This window comes from Typopeltis vanoorti, chromosome 10 (genome assembly GCF_054136105.1).
Source record: "Typopeltis vanoorti isolate ZY-2024b chromosome 10, IOZ_Tvanoo_1.0, whole genome shotgun sequence".
NCBI lineage: Eukaryota > Metazoa > Arthropoda > Arachnida > Uropygi > Thelyphonidae > Typopeltis > Typopeltis vanoorti.
The window spans coordinates 63490980-63511536 of record NC_143558.1 but is presented as its reverse complement, the minus strand read 5'-3'; positions in this window follow the sequence as shown (position 1 = coordinate 63511536).

Sequence of the window (20557 nt, the reverse complement as noted above, 5' to 3'; positions counted from 1 at the left end):
GAGCATAAGAATTGAGAAGTCGTATTTTAAAATATTATCAAAATTCAAATTGATATTTTTTTATTAATCCTAAGTTATTCTTAAGTATCGTGTTTTGTCTCTGAGAGAGGTTTTAGGATTATCTAACCCTTAGCTTACCGAAGTTACTAACACTATATGTTTCCAACCTTTGTGAGTGCTTTTCCTGGGAAAAAAAAGGAAAGAAAAAACTGAATTTGCAAATTCGTCTTACTCTGGGTCTAATTTAATCTACGTGATTATAATTAATTATAATTTTAGCTTCGTCATTTGATGGTTCACGAATCAGTCGAGTACTTGAAGAATAGTGTAGAACTCCAAATGAAGATAAACTTTCGGTAGAATTGGAGAAAAATCTTGAATTAGAACAAACCCGTTCTTTCTCATCGAATATTTCCATAAAGTTTTTTAATCTTTCTTTCTTTTCCCGCTCGATCTCTCCATTTTTAATATATTACTTTTCTTTCTATCGTTTTGTGGTCATTTTCAGAGTTAGATTTCTTTGTATTTTGCTTTTTAGATTTCCTTCCTTCTCTCTCTCTCTCTCTCTCTCTCTCTCTCTCATTGCTTCGCTATTTTTGCTCGTTTTTTTTTCTTTCTTTCCTTCTGCTGTGACATTCGCCAAACGAGATAATCAATCACATTTATAGAGTGTGGGTATGTGTGGGCGCGCGCGCATCTCTTACACTAAATGAATGTGATCGAGACCACATTTACTAGCACCGTTAGAAGGTTGGCCCCAACATCCCTCTTTCACCTCTTTCTTTTTCGTTTTATTTTTTCGTTTTTTTTTGTCTTTTATTGCTCGCGAATCAGTTTTCGATCAGAACTGCAAGACAAACTAAATGCTTTTTTTTTTTTTTAATTCTCCTTGCGCATGCGTATGGAACTTTGATCGTTTCCGTCCGGTCTCCGTACACTTTGCTCGGAACACTGGCGCCAGATTTATGTGATTGCTTTTATATGAAACTGATAATTTTTTTTTCTTCATTTTTTTAAAAATTTTTTACATGCGAAGATATCACAAGGATGCAAATCGTTCACTTAGGATGTTTCGATTTCTGTTTAGTGATTCAGCAGGCGATTTATTGAACTGCAAATGAAATCATAAATAAGTAAATCACATAATATAGGATGAAGGGACGGAAGAGGTTTCCTAAATTCGGACTCGTGAGGTAAACCGGGTGGTCTACTTTGACGAGAAGTGCCATTTTAATCCCCTTCTGTTACAAACACGTTCCTTTCAAAATACCCCTCCTCCCCATATTCCTTTTAATCTAAGACAAAATATCCCTAGCATCCAATACGGGTCATATTTTCATTTTTCTCTTTTCTGATAAGTGAAATTCAAATCATACGAACTTAGCAATACCCCGATAACTTCACTACAGCATTAGCAGCTTAATGGGATTATACCGAACTAACAATCGTTAATGTTTTTGTAATCGCCACTTCTGTTGATTTATTTTAATAATGGAATATTTATTTTCAAAAATTCTGGAAGCATAAGTTAAATACACTTAGTGAAACGATATCCACAACTACTTTTATCCATTTAGAGAAGGATTCATAATGTTCTTGGTTCTTCTTGCAACAACATTACAAAAAACATCACACATTGTATCAGTAAATAGCACCTATCAATAAACCCATTATACTTTGAAGAGAGATTCGTATTTATTCACAATCCATGCGTAAAACTTCTGTGATCAAAAAAGCTCCCTTGGGGACGATCAGTTTCTTTTTTCGATAAAAATGTTTCACCCGGATAAACACATGAATAAATTATTTCTTTATAAAAGGAACAAAAGCTATATAATCAATTGCGATGTCATATATTCTGTCTATCATATATTGTATTATATCAACACGATATATCTACCTACTTTGTCTCAGATATTTTTCGCGGATTGATTTATTTCTATATTTGCGCTAAACATCCAGACGATACATGTGTAATAACACATTGATCTCTCTCTCTCTCTCTCTCTGGTAATGCATTCGATCCCCCCCCCCTTCAGTCTTTACATTTCCGAAGAAGGTGGGTTCTTGGCTCACTTAATGAGCAGGATGAGAGGAACAAAACTCGACAAGGATCCGAAGAATTCATTCCAAATTTGAATATAACTTTGATGTTACGCTGGCGATACCAGATTGCTTTGGAGTGACACAAAATGCCTGGACAATCGGCGAGATTCCAATTAGTCCCTTCAGAAGGCAAAATTACGTCCGCGTGTGTTTTGGAAGTGCTGTCCAACACTCAACGTAGGCATCACGAACGAATGGGGGGGGGGGGAGAATCCATCGAAGACGGTGGACCCAGGAACTTCCACGTTAATCACATTGAAGTAGCTGGATACTTCAATGTGATTAAGCCTATCATTTTCCTTCCTCAGACATTTTCCTTTTGTCTTGACTGTGGCTTGCATTGACGCTTGGCTCCACAGGTTGTTTTGTGCCATCGTTCCTAACTTATCCTTCTCCTTAACAATTGAATGTCTCCACTCTACCGTACAGTAACCATTTAGTTGAAATTTGCAGCTGTTAAAAAGTCCTAGTGAGTGAGAAGGACACAACGTCTTTGGTCTTGATCGATGCCGAGACATTTCAAGTCTCAATAACGCAACCCCCGCTTAGATTTTCATTCAAATCACTCTTCGGATTCGACACAGTTAGATAAAAACGAAACTTAATAAATCCCTAGATTAACATAGTGTCTTTTTGAGACGATGCCTGTTGATACCCAACCTCAACAGCGTTTGGAGACTGATGACCTTCGCAAACTGAAGCGATTCCTCAAGGAAATGTGTATTTATCAAGAAGCATTGTTTTTCTTACAGCAGTTGGAGATTAAGCAAGATTAATGATCACCATTATCGTCTACCATTTACTATCCGCTATTAATCTAAATAAAGATTGTGTGTAATGCGGTGCAGATAAAGAAAAATAAATAACTTCGTGTCCCGGGAAATACGTTTTAAGGACTTCTCTTTCTACTTCGTCACTCACTTGTGGCCAAAAATTTCTTCCGGAGTAATTAATTTTCATATGGAAGGCATGTTCGTGGCATCTGCTATATATTCTTCAATAATCGGGACATTTTATCTTGAACGGGTGTACGCTAAGATGATAGGAGGCCATTCCGAATATTAATTAGGCCTAAGTCAAGCGATCCGGCAATATCTTGCATTATAAAAACATCGGGGAGAGAGAGAAAGGGAGAGATTATCAAGCGGATAACGTCAGAAACTTAGTGCTTTATGAAATATAGAGCCATATTTTATTCTTAACTTGCTATTTGGTATTCTTTAGTTCGATTTCAACTTAGAAGCAAATCGTATTGATTAAGGCCTTTTTAAAGTTAAGGTGATTAAAGCGAATATTTGATCACATTATTGGATATCTTTTTTATTTTTTTTTCCAGTTAGTTTCACTAATGTGTAGTACTTTGGTTTCACTTTATTCTTCTGTTCATTTTTGTGGCATGTGATAGAATAATTCATACAATTCTTACCACTTCCTCCAATTACAGATATGAAACGCATTTATAGGCAATCTTATAAACTACATAAACAGATATTTATACTCCGTTATCGTCGTTCGTTTCCATGACAACGCATTTATGGTTACTAAGGAAACTGAAATATGTTCGCTTTTGAATATTGTTACGTACAGCGAAATATGCAAAACTAACTGATGTAGTAATAAAATTTAAATATTGAAATTTAATAAAGACATTGGGCTACAAAACCAGGTAGGTGTACAAAGAACACTCTAGATATCCAAGTAAACGCTTCTGTATTATTTCATTGTTTAAATGATATGGGGTTTCTTCCTCTGGTTGGCACTAAGTGACACTGTTTTGTTGGCATAAAAAAAGGTTTTGAGAGAATAAATGTATCATTTTTGAGTCTACGATCATCTACTTGATATAGACGAGTTTCACAAAATATAGTATATTCGAACATTCTTCTGTACATATATATTTCAATTTTCATTTAAATTGAACGGTCTAAAATACATTTGAAGCGAATCTATACGTTTTTATATATATATATAAAGAGATAAATACTTGTGTGCAGCATTATCTTCGTCGTTTTTGCTATCTGTTTTTGCATTATTCACCTCAACAAACACAAGGATGTCGATGATTTTCACCCCCGGTGTGACACGACACCTTGTTCATTAAAACGTCCATGTTTCGTCTTTTAAACAGAATTTCTGAATCATCTAACTCATAATCTATCCACGATACTAAACCACATTACAGATTTACAGTTTATGGATTGAATTGTCATCTTAAAAACGATGAGATCTACCCTTAAATGTTTGAGTTGCTTGTTAAAAGTATTAGTGTCTTTCTGTTGAATTTTCCTCAGAAGAGTTTTACTAGCATAGCATGCATTCCTTTCTATTGACATAATTCGAAAACGTGCGTGATTTATAATGGTCTCCTTTTAGCATCTTTAAGTTCCTTCTAATTCCTGTAATTTTTCGTAAGTTTATCCCTCTATCCTTCGTTCTCCCCTTGTTTAAGAAAATATCTTTTGTTTAAAGAAATCACCCCACTAGAAGCATGTTTTGTTTGCCGTTTTTTTTTTATTTACTCCAGAAGTATTTTTCTCATTTGTTAGCAGAAGACAATAAAAACTCCTTGTCGTCTGACAAGCACTCTCTATTTAAGGACACAAACACTTGAGATTACGCTAAACAATATCCTATTGTGGATGTAGCAGTTGAGCCTAACAGAAACACAATAGCTGATAAAATAAATGGAGCAAAATGAAAAGCTATGGATTACATACAAAATAGAAAGACAATATCGCTAGTGGAACAATAGCATAAAACAGACACTCGTTTGTCTTCAAGATTAGTATATATACTTCATCGATCAAGCCTGTCTTGAAACCACTGCGCATTTTTAGGGTTAAAAGTGCTATTAACCAGGCTATTTTATACAAATTAAACTACTCAGCAATATCCGGGCAATTTATAATCTATTTAATTAGATTTAATGATAAGCGATGTTCATTTCAAAACTGTTCTACTATTCGTTCAGATAGTTGCTAGGCAACAATTCTTTTCCTACAAAAAAAGTATTGTTAATTTTCATTATAGAAACAAATTACGATAAATGCCTTTATAATAGCGTACACGGTTTTAATTTGAAATGAACTGCAAAAAAAAAAAAAAAAAGGCAGTGAAGCTTGAATTATTGTTTGCTGAATTAAATCTTCATATTTTTGAGTTCTTTGAATTTTATTAATCAAATGGTAGTGAAAGGAATTTGAAGTGTCGAATTTTTTATTTTTATTTTTTTATTGCAGCATGAATAGAAAACGGAGCTAAAACTGTTCTTCGTATTTGTATCGTACATTAAAATGAGAACTTACGCGAGTCATTTTGTTTCCATGCATCCTCGACTTCAAGGAGTTTCAGGACACATTAAAAAAAAAAAAAGAGAAATGCAAAAGACGTAGCTTTGACATCATAATTCATTGTCCAATATATATACGCTCGAAATAGAGCTGGCGTCGGTTATACTTACTTCTGTTTCTCCTTTTATGAAGCAATACAAAGACAAATGCTTCAATATTCTGTCTAGCAAGGCAGTGAGCTATTTGTTCCAGGCAGCTGCTGGTATGTCGGAGGTTTGACGCAGAACTTATAATTCTTGTTTCTGCTGTCTGTGAGTATTTCATTGATCGATCAACTAATTTCTCGTGCGCCTGGCGCCCACCGGGACATCAGTGTTTTTGTCCCCACCCCAATAAATCGCAAAAGGACCACAGCTGGCTTACTAAAAAGAACTTTAAGTGGCGGTTTTTCCTGGCACCAAAGAAGACTTAGTACATTAAGGTGGAGTCTAAGATACTGCAGTGGTAGAAGGGGGGGGTAGGAAAAGGGGGAAATTAGGTTATGTCCTTGGAATGAAGAACTATTGAACCATCTGCTTTATGAAGCAATTAAGTTTGGAGTTCGGTTAGAAACATGAGAGAAAAAAGGAGAGTTTTTGGTACACTCGTATTAAATCTCGTGTTTCTTTTTATGTAATTCGATAATCTAAAATAACTCTCTGAAAAAGAATAGATAGTGTTATCCATGAAGGAGTATGGTCCTATTTGAAAGCCAATTTAAAAGACATGCGCAGTAGAAACAGTCAGCAAGACTATACTAGTTAAGCTAACAGAACCCAGTTAGCAGTTTCATGATCATTATATCTCCCTTGTATTTTAAAGTTCTGAAAGAACATTTTCACTTTGTAACCCAATTAAGAACTTTGATTTCCACAATTATATTTGACATTAAATCTCGTTTTAATCCTGTATCCAAGAGCAAGCGTGAAGTAACTCCCCCCCCCCCCCCCTTAGTCTACTTGTACATAGAGGCCATTGACTTCACATCAATTGTCTTACCACAATGCATTTTAGGCGTATATTATTATGATGCATTATTGGAAAGTCACCACCAAAGGATTGGTTGAAAGCAATAAGGTTTTCTACGAAAGCTAGATGATCCTTCTAATCACTCTAACCTCAATAAGTGAATCCTAAGGATCATTTTATCTCATTGATTTTTAATTACTTCGTAATCAGTGAAGGTTCCACGACAGACAAAACACATCACAGAGCGAAACTGTTCATCTCCCAGGAAAAGAACTGCCTATGGCAGGGGTCTTCAACCTTTCAGACAGTGCGGACCACATTAAAAATTTCAATGAAGCCTGCGGGTCACTAAGCTATACTGCGGTATTCAGAATTGTAAGATGATTTCCAGATTCACAAGGAACGCTGTGCATTTGATACTGTACATAAAATCCTATAAAAATTAACTCAGCTTTAAGAGCGTGGGTAGGAGTCGTGTTCATGATAAGTAAATACAATCAATACTTGAAAAAAGATAATTTAATGAAGAAAACATTCATTTTTTACAATGTCAATGGGAAACTTGGCAATGCTTTTCCTTAACCAGCTTGTTGATGTTGGCATCAATGTTGGAAGTCGCTACGCGCAGAATATTCTCCAGTTGTTGGTCCGTAATCTGAGTTCTTGTCTTGTACTTCACATGCTTCATTCTAGAGAAGAACTGCTCACATAAGTATGTGCTTGCTAACAAAGCGCACATCTTCAAAGCATGCCGGCAAAGATTAAGGAATGCGTCCTCAGAAATGTAGTCTTTGTAAAATGTAAGCAAGGGCACATTGAATAATTTTTCTCTCAAAGAAGAGTTGTTTTGGAGTTCTAGCAACTCCATTTGTACTGAGCCTGGCATTTCGGCAGCATTGACACTGAATGGCATTGAAAATAAATATAAAAAGACTATTGGTTACGAAAATCACTAAATCTCTCTTCGCAACATGGCTAATTTTGTAACGCATTCATCAAGAGACGAACAGTTGGACTCAGCGAGAAGCTGAAAATGAGTTGTCTTTTTTTTTGCGAGTTATGCCTCCCAAAGTTTGAGCTTGGCCACAAAAGCTTTGATGTGATCAGACAGAGTGTGCACCAGTTGATCTTTGGATTGTAGCCGCGTATTTAGGTCATTCATATGCAACGAGATGTCGGTCACAAAGGCAAAGTTTGTCATCCACTTCGGATCGTTAAAATCCGCAATCGGATTCCCCTTAGTTTGCATGAACTGCTGTATTTCGCTCCTTAAGTTAAAGACTCTTTTAAGAACCTTCCCTCTGCTCAACCAACGCACATCACTATAATAAACCACATCGCCGTGATCCGCTTCGCACTCTTGGGTCAAAAACTCTTGAAATTGACGACGATTCAACCCTTTTGCCCTAATAACATTGCGACAGTCACAATAACTTTCATGACATTCTCAAATCTAATAGTTTTCTCGCTCAAATTCTCCTGGTAGATTAAACAGTGGTAATGGACGAAATCTTTTCCTTCTAGTTCCGGTTCTTTCCGTAGCAGCGCAACAATCCCTTCGTTCTTTCCCACCATAGCAGGGGCACCATCAGTTACCACACCCTCGAGGTTGGTTAAGCTGAGGTCCAAACGCTGGAGCGTTTTCTTGGTGGCTTCGAGAATATCGGTGCCTTTCGTCGTTCCCTTCATAGGTACGAGCGCTGTTCTTCTGTCACGTTGAATTGTTGATCAATGCCACGGACAAAGATAGCCAGTGGTGCTGTATCCTTCACATCTGTGCTCTCATCTAAAGCAAGTGAATACGACATAAATTCGGACGACTGTTTTTTAAAGTTCCTTCAATGTCATTGGCAAGTTCTTCGACACATCGTGCTACAGATACCCCACACAAACTCGGTTTTTTTAAACACTTCCTTATTATTTGGGCACAGAATATCCCCAGCAGCGATGAGACACTCTTTCACAAACTCGCCGTCCAAGAAGGCTTTTGATTTTTTAGCAAATGTTTTTTAAAAAAAAATTTGAAGAAATGAAAGTTAAGAAATATTTTTTCCTTTAGTTAAATTATATTATACTTGACAAGGAATTATATTATTTTTTAATTCTCTACTTAAGTATAAATGTGAAGCGTATTTCTACTTGTATATAGTGACTGTTAACTTCGTATCAGTTGCCTTAGTATCCCATAATGCAAAAACGTTATGGGAAAATTTTTTGTATCATAAAGAATAACTGATGTGAAGCCAACAGCTACTAGTAGCGAAATTACTTTACGTTTACTCCTGGGTAAAGGATTAAAACAAGAATATAATATCTTTGCAATTAGAACCCAAAATACTTTCCACAACTTTGATTTCAAAATACTAACTGAATACTAAAGAAGCAAACGTAAGCATTTTGTAACTTTTTTTATCACACCTTTACGGGGTTCAAACAGCTTGAGGAATTTACTGCAGGTCTTAAAGGCTGAAAAAGGCCTCAAATGCTTTTGGAAGACATTTCGAAAAATATTTATCCGATGAACAACTGGGATCACCCTGTTCTTACAGTTCAATCGCCGTAGGGAATTTCATTCTGCTCGGAAAGCTTTAAGTTTTCAGGAGTTCACAAAATTGCTTTGTTTGCCTTTAAAAATGTTGACGGAGGGAAGCGCGATGTATCCTTTTCTTGCAGGTATCTTCCGCTAAATATCGATCAGTGCAGTTACGAATCAAATGGTAGACGTTTTACTTGAAGGTGGATATTTGAAATAAGTAGTTTTTTTTTTTTCAAAGTAAATTATTTTAGTTATCTGAAAATAACTGTTACTCAACCACCTAACCCAGTATTTTTAAGGGCGATTGGTTACTTGAATTCATATTAGTAATTTTTAGGTGTTTTTAACTTATTATTTTTTATGGATCATTTTTGAAGGGATTTTAGGTATGTTTTTTTTTAATTGGTTTATCCTATTAAAACTATTTAAAACTCTGGTTAAATGAGTGGTTACGCCCTCCGCAACCATATCCCTGGGAAAGGAGTGACCTGCATTCGATTCTCTTCGCTGACGTGAAGAGCTAAGGATCTTTCTCACACATAGCCAAATCAGCCGGTCTTGGGCGTGGACTGCAGGGTTTTTCTCCCCAGTTTATCTGGGGTTTTCCTCCCACAAAGCAAGCAAACCGGTCTTAAGAACACAACGTCTCACAGACAATTACACATGGTTGAGTGTGCGGGTAACGGCCCCACCTCGTAGTGAGTTACGAAACCCAAAAATGGGAGGCCACGGCCCTACATGCGGTTGTAGTGCGGAAGAAGAAGAAATGAGTGGTTAGCGTATTCGATCTCCTACCAGTAGGCTATGGGAGGCAAGAAGTGGCTCAAAAAGGTTTGTTTGGTTTTTATAGCAGAATTTCTGGGCTATGTAAAAATTAAAAAAAAAACTATAAATTTAATAAATAACAAAAAAATCCTTAGTCCATAGTACGGATGTATTGTACGTTTACAAAAAAAAAAATAAAAAAATTGTCCACATGGGAGTCACATAAATAGCATATGGCTAACTGGAAAGTGTAGTATTTGTTCATCACAGGATAGATGTGTGCTATATCAACTTTTCTCCGGCGCTATTTTATGACAGGTTAGATTAGTATTTAAATAGCGTTTAATGAACGAAGAATATAATTTTCCATAGTAAATATCCAGGTGTCCTACATTCTAAGATGGAAACAGAATAGCAATCAAACGATCCCAAACCTGTTTGTTGCCTCGTCATCTTCAATGTCTCCAAGACATGAGACTTAGTTGTCATCACTGGAAAAGATCGTAGTACAGTAATTTAACATTAAAATACGCTGTGATCGTATATAAGTCGGATGATAAAGAGCATTAAGCTGGTTTCAGACATTCTGTCGTAGGCTGACTATCCTTTTCGTGTATTCCCGTTTTGAATGTGACCTCTGCGACACGACCCTCGGAACACGAACCATGTCCGCTAGCTCGTGTATGGAGATGTCTTCACGGTTACTCTTCCATGCTGCAAATCGGTTCTCTTGAATACTTCAAACAGGCCGAAAAGGACGGGTGGGGGGTGGGATTTTATGTTTCCATACGCGATTAATGTATCGGGCAGTAAGAGAATGCATTTCAATAATCCCTATGTGGGTGAACAGTCAGCCAAGTGTGTGATGAATCTATTTAGCGCTGTATAAGCTTCATGCCTAATTAGAGTGCAGTGCTGAGTGTATAATCCCATCACATGCAGCTGTGCGTTACGAACTTGGGATGGTCTGCTCCACGACTACTGCAGTCTCTCGGAGAACATTAAGAACGGTTTTACTTCCTGAGCACGAAGCACTTCATCAGACTCTCTAAATACATCCTTTAAATTACTGGTTAATAAATCTCTGTAATCGAATATACTTTTCTATATCTTATTTGTGGTTTTGAAACAAAACACTTCGTGTGTTTTAATTAATTTATGATATTGCTACGACGAGATAAATTTTATATTATTGTCACCAGGTGTCGCTACGGAAACTCGACCTTATTTAAATTTAAGTATGTAAGATATTGAGTGGTGTAAATTTCGAAGTTATATTATTTAATTTAATTTAAAGTGGAATTTCTTGTTCTTTCTCTCATAATTAACAATGATTATTGTTGGAATTATTATTCTAAGACCACTAAACCAACAGTCATGTTGTTTTTCAAGTGGTTGTCTAACTATTTAATTGATAAACTGCATCATCGCATCATATCTAATTGATAGCAACAGATAAATAGATTTTTGGTTACAAGAGATTAATTATATCTATTGTTGTCAGATTTGAACAGCATATTATTGTCACTACGTCTTTATAAGGACTGGCTTAAAGGGGCGAAGCAAGAATGCTTTTCATCTTCCCCGTTATCTGTAGAGGACAGTGCAGGGATAAGGTGTTATTGAGCTATTAAAGCTCTGATTATGGCAGGAGAGTAACATCAATAGCCGAGCCTCAGTTAGAACTTCATTGGCTACAGCATTGCCATCCATTACCCTCCAAGGGTATTGGATTGAATGAATCAATGACGGTCGATTGATTTACCGAAAACCTTGTCACTACGTCCTTATAAGGACTGGCTTAAAGGGGCGAAGCAAGAATGCTTTTCATATTCCCCGTTATCTGTAGAGGACAGTGTAGGGATAAGGTGGTATTGAGCAATTAAAGCTCTGATCATGGCAGGAGGGTAACAAGCAATAGCCGAGCCTCAGTTAGAACTTCACTGGCTACAGCATTGCTATCCATTACCCTCCAAGGGTATTGGATTGGATGAATCAATCCTTGTCACTACGCGCAAGACACAAGACGTTGCTGACTATAAGGGCGAAGCAAAATGCTTTTTTATTCCCTGCTATCTGATAAGGATTACTGTGTGAGGTAATCCTTATCAGATAATCGCACCCACTCAGGCAGAGCTAAGAGCTCTGCCTGAGTGGGTGCGATTCAGAGATCTTCATTTGGAAGTAGGATGGCCTTCGGTCTCCTATATTTTGAGAAGTCTGTTTCATCATAATTTGCTGCTTGTTGCACTAATTCATTTGGATGTGAAGAGGACACTGAGAAGAACTTCACTGCTGAAGACTGCAGGAAAGAATAGATATAGGGGATATTTGTATCCCGGTGAAGTTGGACATTTCTGACGTACCATGGTGCGTTTAATATCATGCGGAGACATTTGTTTTGCACTTTCTGTAGTTTGAGGATATTTGTACTTGAGGTGTGACTCCAGGCTGGGGATGCGTAAGTGATAATGGGTCGAATCAACAGTTGATAAAGGAGCAGTTTTATTTTGGTATCCAGCTTGCTATTCCTATTGATAAGAGGGTAAAGCTGTGCAATGACTCTTGATGCTTTTGAACATGAGGCTTTTATATGTGAACTGAAAGTTAGTTTTCTGTCCAGCAGTACACCCAGATATTTGGCTTCTGCTTTCCAGGGAATCTTGGTATTAAATAGGAAGATATCATCTTTGGGGAGTATTGAGTTTTTAGTGAAGAGCATGGCAATACTCTTCTGAGGGTTTACTTGCAGTCTCCATTCCGAGAACCAGTGCTCTAATCTCTGCAGATTTTCTTGCAGTTTCTTGGTGACAAGGTGAGGTTTAATAGATCTGGCTAGTATAGCTGTGTCGTCTGCGTATAGGGCAATGATGGATGACATTGGATTGTGCGGAATGTCCGCCATGTAAATCGTGAAAAGTATCGGTGCCAGAAGGGACCCTTGAGGAACTCCTGCCAAGATGCGTCGTTGGGTAGATAATATATCATTTAGTTTGACTTGCATTCGTCTGTCACTAAGAAATGACTTTATAATTTGAACTAGATCTGATGGAATGCCAGCTAAAATCAACTTGTATAGTAGTCCAAAGTGCCATAACTTGGCAAACGCCTTCTCTAAATCAAGAAAAACTGCCCCGGTGTATTGATGCCAATTATAACTTGTGATAACGAATTCTATTAGTCTGTGAATTTGTTGGGTGGTACTGTGAAATTGGCGAAAACCAAACTGTTCTGAAGGAAGGATGTTTAATTTTTTTACTGAAAGTTGAATTCTGGAAAGGATAGCTTTTTCTGCTATTTTGCCCAGATTAGATATCAGACTTATGGGACGATAACTTTGAGGCTGCTGAGGATCCTTGCCTGGTTTGTATATAGGAACTACGTCTGCCAACTTCCATGCAGAGGGGAAGTACTTAAACCTGAACATAGCATTTATTATTGTTGTGAGATATACGATGGCCTTTCGGGGTAGCAGTTTAATAACTTTGTTGGAGATGCCGTCAGGCCCTGGAGCTTTTTTATTCTTTAAATTCTTTATAATGTCATAAATTTCAGCTGGGGAAATAGGTGTGAGTTGGCTAGTACAGGTATCAGGCCGTTTTAACACGTGTCTGACGTGGCGGTGGACTTTGTAAATATGATTGAAATTTAGATTATTGTATGAAGGGCTACACTGTTTTTCTAAATTTTTAGCTATAGTTTCGGCTTTTTCTGCATCTGTGTAAACAATGTTCAGGTCAGATTTGAGAGGAGGAAGAGATTTGTTTTTGTTTTTGATGTTTCTCAGGAACTTCCAAACGGATTGATCACCAGGTGATATGGAGGCTAATTTATCTTCCCATAGTTTGTTTCTATGGACTTTAAGTGCATCTCTCACTGCACTGTTCATTTTGTTGAGATATTTCTTGTCTTGGGGTGCTCTGGTGTTGTGGTATCTTTTTCTTGCTTTATTTTTCTCCCTGATTAAGTTCATTATGTCATCTGGTAGTCGTTTAGGCTTGAAGGCAACTGAATTTGAGGTGATAGATGCTATGGCTGTGTTGATTTGATCAGTGAGTTTATTGACTGCAGAATCAATTTCTTCCTTGGAATTAATATGAGGGATGGGATCAATGTAGTTTGGAAGCATTTTGGATAGTTTTTCCCAGGGAATGAAGGTATGAGGCGAATGGGGAAGATCCCTCTGATAACCCAGTTGGAGCAGAATAGGATTTTGGTCTGATGATAACTCATTCAATGATTCCAGGGAGTACTGTAGGTTAACATTCTGAAGGACAGCTATATCCAAGACGTCGGATGAGCCAGTAGGACTGTGGTGAGTTGGCACTGAGGGACCAGCCACAGTTGCGCAATTTGAGCTTGTGTAGTTATAGAGGATGCGGCCATTCCTATTTATAGACCTACTGCTCCAGGCGTGATGTTTTGCGTTAAAATCTCCTGCAATAATAACCGGCAGTTTAATGCCGAGGATAGCATCCAGATCTGTGGTCAGCAATGTTTTTGATGGTGGATTATAAGCAGAATATATTTTTATGTTTCCGATAGAGTTTGTGATGACATTGATACCTGTAAGTTCGAGATTGGTGGTTGTAGTAATGGCTACAGAATGATGATTGATGTGATTTTTGATGAGGATGGCGGTGCCACCACCTCTGTAATCCAGTTTATCATTCCTGTAGAGCTGATATCCTTTGAATTTAGGATTGTCAGCAGGTCTCAGGTGAGTTTCATTAATTAATAATATATCCGGATTATATCTGTCATTGAATTCCTGTACTTCTAGTATTTTATTTTTAAGGCCGTTGGCATTCCATGAGATAATCATTAGAGAATCTGGGGTAAATTTTTTCCTATGCATTGGAGAGTGCAGATAAAATGAGCTGTGTTTGCTGCAAGAAACTTTTTGTAGTGCTCAGTGATGGATTTGCGTTACTGAAATCCTGTAACATATTTACAAGAGAAGAGGTGATGATGGCTGTTATATTTGAATGTGGATTTGTCATATTCTGGTCATGGATTGCTTTTTTGGGGCGGGCCACATCAGCATATGTTCTTGTTTGGTGTTGAAGATTTATTTTCTTAGGGGGCTCAGTTGATGGTGGGTGAACACCTGTCATCTTGTTCAAGCTAATAGGAGCCTGATGAACTTGGGCTTCTGGGGCTTTCGTTTCTGTCAGTGAGCTAGACTGACTGATTAACTCACTTTGTCTGTTTTTTGGGTGGCATATACATCCTCTGTAATTTGCAGGGTGGGGGCCACCACAATTAGCACACTTAGCCGGGGTGGTTTTTGGCTTGGAGCAGGTATATGTGGGGTGGGTGTCACCACATTTCAGACATCTGTATTGGGCTTTGCACAACTTCTGGGCATGACCAAATTTTTGGCATCTATGGCATTGCCCAGAAGAGGCCCTCTTCCTAAGTGGCTCTGGTGAGATCTTGAGCCCACAGATTGTCTTCGAATTGTAAATATCTTTATAGATGTTGTGTATTTCTACCAATACTAGAGGCATAGGGTCTTGTTAGATCTGTACATTCTACTGACTTTGATGGGAGGCAGATCTTGCATGTTGAGGTCAGCAGCTATTTCAGCTGTTTCAATGTCTTCAGATACTCCTCGGAGTACCACTTTAAGATTTTTCTCCGAGGTAAGTGTGAATGTATGGTATTGTATACCTCTTGTGTCCAACTCCTTGGTTAGATTTCTATAGTCAGACTCTGTAGTGGGCTGAATTTTGATGCCCTCCTCTATGTTCTTGGCAGTGGAGTAATTTATTTGCAGGTTGGCCATGGTGGTTCTTAGGGCTGTCCATCTCTGTTTTTCCCTAAGAATGACTGGAGGTACCTTTTCATTGGTGGAGGCAGAGGAATCTATGTTGGGGGCATCTTCATCCATGCCATTTTCGTTTGCTGACTCCGAGGCGAGAGTTTTGCGTTTTTTACGCACGTGCTTCTCTCCTTGATCTGAATGAGTAGATTCAGAGGTGACTGGATTTAAATTTTCCTCCATTTGAGGAGTGTCTTCATTTGGATCATCGTCAGTCTCAGGTGAAGAGTAAAGATTCAGGAAGCCGGGCCATTCACGCTCGAACTTCTTAAGGAGTTTCTTTATGAAGCTGAAAGCCAATCCTTTATCTAGAGAGTCTATAATTGTATCAGGATCTATCAAGTTTGATGGCCATTTGAGCTTAAATTTCCTTTGAACTTTATTTACAAGTATGAGCGCTGGCTCTTCGTCCAGCGAATCTGTGAGGGCGTCCAAATCTGACACATTCATTATTGACAGTTTGCGTATAAACGCAAGTAAATGTATCTGGAATAGATATGCTAACAATGGCGATTCTATCGGCTGTTAGGCCTAACGAATCGCCCTCGTTGCAATTACCGTCCACTTACCTTTGCTGATGTTCTTAGATTCAGTATAGTCCGCAATTTAATGACTTTAAATAAACGCGTCTCTGCTAGTTAATCTAGCAGCTACACTTCAACACCATCATATTTAATTACCACGTTCTACAGAGAAGAAAGTTCACAACCGTATCAGTGAAGACTCACTAGCGACCTCCTCCCAAAATCTCCAGGCCTTGTCACTACGGAAACTCGACTTTCTTATTTAAAATTTAAGTATCTAAGATATTGAGTGGTGTTAATTGGAAGATATTAGTTTAAATCAAAGTGGAATTCTTGTTATTTGTTTCATATGTATAATTAACAATGATTACTGTTGGAATTATTATTCTAAGACCACTAAACCAACATAGGCATGTTGTTTTTCAAATGGTTGTCTAACTATTTAATTGATAAACTGCATCATATCTAATTGATAAACCGCAATAGATAAATAGATTGATGGTCACCATAAATGACTGTATCTATTGTTAGATTTGAATAGCATACAAACAACAGATCAAATCAATGCATTTATATGTTTTGAAGTGCTGATAAACCTATTGTGCATTAGTATTGGGTGGGATAAGCATTTTTTAAATATTTTTATTAATTTTAGCCGACGAATGCAATATTATTTATTTATTAGCGTATGATGACTTAACGACTGTGAGGTCTCACGGCCCATCTTGTTAAAGCAATATGTTGCTACTGATTGTAAATGTATCTATCTTTAAAGAAAAAAAAACCCTTCCCCTCTGTATGAGACCGGTTAACTCACCTTCATATGAAAAGACCTTATAAAGATTTTTAGCATCGCAGACAAGATTCGAATATAGTTGTTTCCAGTCAGAGGAGACTCAGCAGTTTTATTTGTAGCCATGCAGCACTGTTGCAAAGAAACATTACTTAAATGCGAATATTTTTGCAGTCTTTAAGTACTGGTCATAATTTTTAAATTCAATAGGAAGACCGTAGTAGCTTATCAAAAAAGTAAATAAATAGAATTTGAAATTGTATTTACCAACAATTGTGTTTAAATTCACTTTAAAAACCCAGAAGTGACCATCTGTTCCGGTCTAATGCAAATATATGTCTGCCATTCACGAAGTTTGCATTTCATGAGCTTCGTTCCGGGAAGAGATTGTTCACAAATGTATGCGCTGACAAACATTTCTTATGCCGCTCTCAAATCCTTTGAGAAGGAATAAAGAGCAGAAACAGGGTATTCACAATAAATAAATAAAAAAAAAACCCAACTGGGTTGGTGCATTCCAACTACTCTCTCAGCCATATGATTTGTTTGTCAAGCATTTATTTCCATTTGAAGATCATCCGAAACATATTCGTTAGCAAAAGTAAAAAGATTCTAGAAGAGGCGAATTTGTTTAGAGTAAATTGTAGTCAGTACTTCAAAAAACAGAGCTCTTCTTTCATCCACAAGAATGTCAAAAACGAGCGAGCATAGGGGGGATGCAACAATGAATATTATAGCTATTGTTGAAAGTGACATTTCTCCATTATTGAAAGAGCTGACGCATGTCTATTGGTTTTCTTTACCAAGTTGCATTGCAGATTTTTCTGAACTTCATCTACATGAACACGTTACACGTCAGTGACTTAAAAAGGGCTTGTCAACCTAATATACTTTAGCTTAAATAAACAGTAGCTCGGTTATACATGCTAAAAGAAAAATGCATTTTTGAATCAGAAGTTACAGCGAAGTAACTTCTGATTCTCTTAATCGGCATTGTCGACATAAACCTTTAAGTGTTGGCGGAGTTTGTCATATAGTTTCATTTAATTTGTTAAAACACAATTATGGTGGATGCAATGAAATAAACTTAATAAAACTGCAGCAAAATAATCCCTTGAATGTCATTTTATATATTATATAATTTAATACATTAATAAAATTTAGTAGTAAAGGAAAAAAAATGAGTTTTGAAAATTTCCTCGTCTATTTCGTTCTTGACCAGGTAATTTACATGGATATTTCATTCGCTTGTATCAATGAAATCATTATTATATATATATAAAGAAAGTTGTTTCAAATGCATGCAAATATCAACTTTATTCAATACAAATTTTCGTAAAGTCAATTTTATAAGTTTTTAAATTAAAAAAAAATAAAACGTTCTAAAACACTAAGAATAAGCACACATAATCTTACCGTAGCCACACCAGAAGAAAAAAAAAAGTTGCGCCACTCTATTGACCTCGGTATCGTCAGTGATTGAAAAGTGGTTGGTTTAACATGACCTATGACCCTCGTAAAAGTTTCGGTGCAAATGCATCAGCCGAGTTACTTTATAGCTCACTACAAAAGCACTTAGACGGAGGGAGGAGAAAGAGGGGGGTATTCTTCCACTGATCGCTTCATCCCCCACTCGTATAAGTGCAGTTGTTCTTCATGCCGATAGAGATACTTCTCCGGATCAACTCTAAGACGGCCTCTCACAGTCGACGTTCATCCGTGCAGATTTTTCACACCTTCTTCGTAAAATCCCCGTCCACTAAAGCGACCTGAGCCCATCTCACGTAAACGTGTAGCTTTCGATACGGAGCTGTGAGGGAAGAAACGTTGAACTCTCTCTGTCTATCCTCTTTTTTTTTCTTTCTTTCTTTCTTTCTCTCTTTCCTGAATTTCCAAACGGTTGGGCAAATCACTCCCTTAAAAAAAAAAAAAAAGACGACGGCTGAGAGCAGTCAGTTCTCTGAACTTCCTCCGTCATCATGCAGTAATTGAGTTTAACAGAAGGCTTGTCAATAAGACTTCAACAGCGATGTCGAGTCGGCACGTCAATGCAAAATAACGGTTTCCCCTTCTTGAAGGTTTTTCGATGCCACCGCGCGTTATCTTGACACCAGTTGACGATAGACGAACTCGATTGCGCGCAGACTATAGAAATAAGAATTATAATATTTGTCCTCTCGCTTTGCGGGAGGGATCGTTGGAATAAAAAAAAATATACCGAAAGAGAGAAGCCAAAGAGAGAGAAAGAAATGGAAGACGGAAGGGAAAAATAGAGAAAAGTGAATAGAAATAGGGGGGGGGCAGATAAAAGGAGAAAGATAAATTTTAATATGGAGAAAAATTGGATAGAGAGAGAGGATCAGTGATAATCCTGCTAAGGAAAATAAAAGGAAGAAAGTAACACACACACACACACACACACACAGAGAAAGAAATGCAATAAAAAAAGAAATTATAAACGAACGATTGATTGAGTGAAAGCCAAAATTATCAAGGAAGTATACCAGTATTGTAAACCATAAAATATTGAAAGAACCGATTTTTATCACGTGGTATTATCTTTCATTGGTTTCCAGTTTTTCAACTTCTTCCTACAGCTTTAAGTGCTCATCATAAGAGGCAAGCGCAGCCCAGCTCAGCTCGTTCAAGATGAACAGGAAGACAACCAAGAAGCTCTTTGGCCTGCAGCATATCCATACTGAGGTACTGGCAAGCCAACAAAATCATTTTCTTTTGAGTCACCGAGTCGGAAAACTGATCCGCAAGATAGTTGGTCATCGTTCCTTACTTAATGAAGATAGAGGGGGTGCATTAACGCATCGGAGATCTATTTTTTTGTTTCATTTCAATGTCATGCCCAGTAGGGTTAGTTAACGAATTTTAATCCACATTTTGTTCCTTCCAATCAGAAACGTTTCTTCAATTAATTTTCTGTCGATAGTTGTAGATTGCGTGCTTCCTACCAGAGGAAGTATCCTTAAGGAAAGCATTCCTTAGGAGTCGTCCGTGTACCTCCTCAAATTACTCGGTTAATGGACCACATTCGAGTGTACCCAGATGTACGCCGGATACTTCCAATGAGGCGTCGTAAAACTATTTCAATTGGAAGGGTTTGTTGTATTCGCGCGAGGGGGGGGGGGGAGAGACGACGAAAATATTTATCGACCGGATTCGTTTTCAAAACCTCTTCATTTTGCAGCGGTGAGTGACTCACGAGGGAAAAGCGGATCGTAATGACCTTAGACAATTAATAGCCCGCGGCTGGCATGTCGTTTTGCTCCCCGCTGGCCAAGCACGTGCAGGTTGTACGCGACCTCTCTTGACACTCCAATCAGCAATGCTGCGAGGGTGATGACTTTGACTTCTTAATTGAATTAATTGTGGTGACATCACGCCGGGACTCTTTGACCCCCTCCGAAAAAGCCTCACCTCCGTACAATGAATACTACTGTCTCTTCCCCATCCCCTTGTTATCCTATTCTCCAAAGTGCTTTCCCTGTCTCGCTCACCCTTTACTGATAGTCCTCTCCCCCATCGCCTTACTCTTCTTTCTACGGTGATCGCGTTTGCCACCCACCAGACCAGCGCGCGTGTGTTTGTAAAAGTATTCTGATTGAACCCCCAATTGATAATTCGATTTAGCCGTGATGCTACTAATGGAGTACCCAGAGGGACGGGGGATCGGAAAACGAATGTCAATAGATGAGC